At 35.0% G+C, this 5,853-nt stretch overlaps 1 pseudogene; it reads left to right on the plus strand.

Annotated features, from left to right (window-relative positions):
* Positions 1-1,691: 1,691 nt before the first annotated feature.
* Positions 1,692-1,791, plus strand: LOC138818329 (U6 spliceosomal RNA; annotated as a pseudogene).
* Positions 1,792-5,853: the final 4,062 nt, after the last annotated feature.

A 5,853-nucleotide genomic window follows, 5' to 3' on the forward strand; every position in this document is an offset into this window, starting at 1 on the left:
CATTAGGAGAGGGACATTAAAAATAATCTTGTTCATTTGTAATTTTGTTGACTCATATGGGCTGATCATCTGTAAATTGAAAGTTTGAATTATAGTACGTTCTCTCAGATTTTGTGATCTCATCTTTCATTTAAACTTGCCTTGCATTTCACAATTGAATTCTGCTAAATCTTGTAAGGAACTGGGGTCCTGAAATATTATAGGAAATGAGAAATTGAGATGTCTTCAATTATTTTCTGTTGGCATGTTGCATGGGCCTATGTGAGAAGTCTTGCCCTTGTTATCTGATGATACAGATAACTAGGAACTGGTATCCTCGGATCCGTGGGTCCTTCAAAAGAATAATAGCTTTTAGACATCATATCAGCAAAATTTGGGTATAAATCAGTAAGAATGCTTCAGAAATATGGAGAAAAACACTTTGGGACCAGCGAGTTAAAACAAAAAACAGAGCATCAGAGTAAAATCCGTTATAGATTAGCAAAAAACACTACTGTTATTTTACCATGTGAATTCAGAAGATCACGAACACATAGAACGTATCACAAGTTCATACCGAAGATATTGCATTGATACTTTTTATATTCTAATATATATCCTAAATCTAATTATTTATATTCCATTCTATTTATCGGAATAAGTGTCAATATATTTGTCAAATTATCAATTCTAGTAATATTCACTGTGTGAAATTTAAAATCAGCACATACTTTATATTTATAAATATAAAATATATAAGTATATATAATATAAAAATTGTTTTGCATTGTTGTGTTGTGGTTAGGGAATCAAAGGCAACTCTGTTTCAAAGTATTCTTCCATTATCTCTACCTCAGTGTTTGGTAGAGTTAGACTTAAAGCTTTACCATTTGTAGATTTACAGCCTAGAGGCAAGAGGAAACACTGTGATTAAAACATTACCAATTTAAGGCCTAATATCGAGGAGAAACATATGGACTTTTCCAGGAGCTATGGAAATATTTGGTGATAGAGAGTCAGTAGTGTAAGTTCCTGCCTGGTTGGATGATAGACAGGCCAGGACAGTAGGTAATCATGCATATGAAAATTTTTTCACCTTCTTGGCTTTAGCTACTTTTGAAATGATAAGTATAATAAACAGTTATATTTTGATAAAATACCTTCTGTTCTGAACAATTCTGTCTGAACTGTTCATCTCTCTATGATCCCTTGTAACTAAGATTAGTTTTGTTCCAGTAAGACAAGCTATGCTGTCAGGGTAAGATATTCTGGTTGGTCTGTTCCTACAAGGAAGAAGGGTAAAGGTTCAGGTAGACACTTGTCCCAGCAAGACCTTATTTTGGAAATTTTAAGCTGCAGAAGTTTAGAAGTAGCTCTCAAGCAAGGCTTACTTTGAATCCATTAGCTCTACAAAGCTAACTCAGTTGATAAATAAGTACTTGAAAAGCCATCACCTTTGGACTTAGCTTTAAAGGCTTCAAAGTATGATCAAATTTAAAATGAAAATGACAAAATAGTCATTGACAAATAAATTGTAAATATGAGCAATCGGTCAAATGATATAAGCTTTTCCACTATACACAGAATTTTAGAGAAATAAGATCAATCGCATTTTAAGGAACAATAAGTGTTCCTTGTTACAAATAGGCAACCATGGATATATGCCTGTATAAAGATTGCATCATTAAGTACTTAAATTTAGAGGGTACTTCATGCTTCAGCAGCAGGTCTACCCAAATTACAATAATACAGAGATTAACATGGCACTTGCACAAGGATTATATGAAAATTTGTGAAGTATTCTATATTTTTCATTCTTCTGATGCAAGAAATATAAAAACAGTTATTAAAAAGTTGATTACAAAAATACAAGTGTAACAATACATGTAATTCATAGAATTAAAGGTTAGTTTGACATCAGTGTATTAAATCTTCACCTTAGAAAGGCCTTTACATAGCATAACCTTTACAAAACTGAAATTACATAACATTGTCATGTTATCCCAAATAAATAAAATAATATAAAGACCTAGGAAAAAAAAGGAATCTTAAACTTCTTCTATATGGAATGCAATCTGAAAGGACACATTTATTAATAAAACTATACATTATATAAGAATGTAGAATTCAAAGTATTATATCTAGGAGCGAATGAAATAGATTATGGATATTGTACAAACATAGATATACTTTTTTCACAAAAGCACCATTTCAACAGATAAGTTAAAATTATTTCTGATTAAAAAATCACAAACTATGCAGAAATCATTATAGATGTATACAAAAAACTCTTGAATGCATTTTGACATCAGAGTCAGGCAATTCACTTGGAAGAATACCATGGAATCCATGAATTTTTAAAGTAAGATATTGCTGTTGCTTTTTATTGTGAAAAAATTTGCAGGGCCACAAAGGATGGACTGGCATTTTTGAAATTTAAGAAACTTAACCAAACCATTACGACTTATGAGAACAATTTGTACAGCCTTCCAGAACTTCAAAGAGGTAGTGATACTTACTTATCCTTTTGGCAATATTAAATGCAGTTTCTTCCAAGCTGTTCTTCAAACCTGGTTTGATATAATGGTTCAACAGAGTATCTTTTCGATTTCTATTCCCAGCAGCAACATGCAAGGAGGACAAGAGGCCTATAATTTGGGGATTGGTATCTGCCACTCTGGTATTATTCCACATATGAGCACTGTGCAGGGGTGTCAGCCATTCAGAGTTATTGCATGAATATCTGCCTTGAGCTACCAACTCATGGACAATGTCTAAATGTCCACTCTAGGCATCCATATGAAGAGGGGTATACTCATCCTCATCCCTAGTATTCATCTAGGTGGCCTTTTTGGAAAGTAGTCTTCACACCATAGTAAACGGATTAATTTTGCCATCCCAAAGAAGAAATTTGCTTGGATCCTACTTCATTTTTTTCTTGAAATTGATACCATTCCTCACTTTTTCATCTTGTTCCTTGTCTGAACATGAGGACCCTTGGTGTCTTCATGTGCAGCTTATTCTAGGAATGAGAAAATAGGAAACAATGCAGCCTTTGTAAATGATTTGGGAAATATCATGTTATAGTGTAAGAGAACTCACTATTCAACATATGGGCTTTAAGAGCTTTCTAGTAGCTTTCTAATGTTGGTATCCAACATTAGAAAAATGTATAATGCAGTAGTAAAATAGAAGTCCTTGGTATGACTACCTAAATTCTTGCTTTTTTAAAGACACTTGTTTTCATCTAAAAATAGGCCTGTCTATTGCCTTCAAGTGATTTTGATGATTGAAGATGCTTAATGAGAAGTCAAAGTGTATTAGTAGTCCTTTACTATCAATTAAATTTAACTTTTTCTTCTTGGAAAATATAATGATCAAAGCAATAGTTCAGAATCAGCAAGCAATAGTTCAGAATCATGCTTCAAGTGCAAGTGAATCACCAGTAAGTAATCCTCGATTCCATTTTCCACAAAGTTTTGTCACAGATACAATCTGCCTGCCTTCTGTAGCTGCTTTCCTAGCCTGGACCTATTCCTTCATTGTACAGAAAAAGTGTGATTCAACTGATTTCAGTCAGATCTGTTAGTAGAATTATCAAGTATTTAGATTCTTTTTTTAAATTAGTTGTGGGGCCTGAACTCGGCCTGGGCACTCTCCTTTAGCTCTTCAAATCAAGACAAGAGCTCTACAACTTGAGCCACAGAACCACTTCTGGATTTTTCTGTTTATGTGGTGCTGTTCTGGGAAATGGCAGAGCAGAAAGTAAAATGATGAAACTAAAATATAAAAGCAAAATAAATTAGGATAATTATGGAGCAACCATATTGTCTATGAGAACCATGAAAGAGAAAGAGGAAAAGAGATACATATGTGAAATGACATAGCTAGCCACAAAATCCATGCATCTAATCAATTTACAGAGCAAACAATTATTTTTATTTTTTTTTAATTTTATTTTATTTTATTTGAGAACATACTGTACAGAGGGCCTACAATTACATGGGCAGGATAATGCATACATTTCTTACCAAGCATTGCAGCCTCCTCCTTTGTTTACCCTTCACCTCCCTTCTCTGCCTCCCCCATCCCCCCCACCCAATTATACCCCCCTCCCCCACCCACACCGACATTGTAAAGCTGGTTTTGACATGACATTTTGTACTTCTCATTGTTGCAACAGGTCCACCTGAATCCTTAAACGACTTTTTTGTCCCCATCTCCTCCACATGTTATACTGACATCAAATATAGTGAAAGCGGGAGTTACACTGTGGGGGAGGGACATACAAAGCAACAAAGAAATAATCTTATAAATGCGTTAGAAACATATGCATGAAAGAAACGAAAACATTAAAATACATATTTAAGGGTTCATTTTCCTATCATCACATTATCTGAGCTTTTCCGCTTGACTCATACCTATACTATATATTGCAAATAAGGGAAACCATGGGACCTATGCTTCTTTGGGCCTGGCTTACTTCACTTAATATAATTTTTTCCAAACCTTTCCATTTCCTAAAAAATGGGAAAATGTCATTCTTTCTGACGGAGGCATAGAATTCCATTGTGTATATATACCACATTTTCTTGATCCATTCATCTACTGAGGGACATCTGGGTTGGTTCCATATCTTAGCTATGGTAAATAATGCTGCAATAAACATAGTTGTGCTGGTAGCTTTAGTGTGGTCTTGTTTGTAAACATTTGGGTAAATGCCCAAAAGTGGGATTGCTGGATCATAGGGGAGATCTATGTGAAGACTTTTGAGGAACCTCCATACTGTTTTCCAAAGTGGTTGAACAAGTTTACATTCTCACCAACAATGAAGTAAAGTTCCTTTCTGTCCACATCCCCTCCAGCATCTGTTGTTGTTAGAGTTCTTGATTTTTACTGTTCTAACTGGAGTGAGGTGGTATCTCAATGTTGTTTTGATTTGCATTTCTTTTATGGCTAGGGATGTTGAACATTTCTTCATGTGTCTATTGGCCATTCTTCTTTCTTCTTCAGAGAAGCTTCTCTTTAAGTCTTTCGCCCACTTATTTATTGGGCAGTTGTTTCTTTGAGGATTTGTTGTTGGGTGGTTTAATTTTTTGAGTTCCAAGTATATTTTAGATATGAGACCCTTGTCCGTTGTATTGATAGTAAAGATCTTCTCCCAATCGGTGGGCTTTCTATTGATCTTGCCAGCTATGTCATTTGCCCTGCAGAAGCTCTGCAATCTTATGCAATCCCATTTGTCCAACCTTTCTTTGATTTGTTGTGCTTCCGGGTCTCTATTCAGAAAATTTCGGCCTGAGCCAAGGAGACCTAGGATTTCTCCTATTCCATCCTGTAATGTTTTCAGAGTGTCTGCTTTGAGTTCAAGGTATTTGATCAATTTGGAGTTGATTCTGGTGCAGGGTGATATATAAGGTCTAGCTTTAGTTTTCTACATGTAGTTAACCAATTTTGCCAGCACCATTTACTGAAGAGGCTGTCTTTCTTCCATTCTATTGTTTTAGCTCCCTTATCGAAGATTAGATGGCTCTAGGTCTGTAGGTTCATTTCTGGGTTTTCAATTCTATTCCATTGGTCCTGAGGTCTGTTCTTATGCCAATACCATGGTGTTTTGATTACTATGGCTTTATAGTAGAGTTTGAAATTTGGTATTGATATTCCATCAGCAGTGTTCTTTCCGTTGAGGAGCGTTTTTGCTATTCGGGGTCTTTTATTGTTCCATATGAATTTTTGGATTGCCTCTTCTATTTCCTTCAAGAATGAGGGTGGAATTTTGATAGGCATCGCGTTGAATTTGTAGATAGCCTTGGAAAGTATTGCTATTTTCACGATGTTAATCTTGCCAATCCAGGAGCATGTTAGGTTTTGCCA

Source organism: Dipodomys merriami, unplaced genomic scaffold (genome assembly GCF_024711535.1).
Source record: "Dipodomys merriami isolate MVZ:Mamm:240054 unplaced genomic scaffold, mDipMer1.0.p SCAF_736, whole genome shotgun sequence".
NCBI lineage: Eukaryota > Metazoa > Chordata > Mammalia > Rodentia > Heteromyidae > Dipodomys > Dipodomys merriami.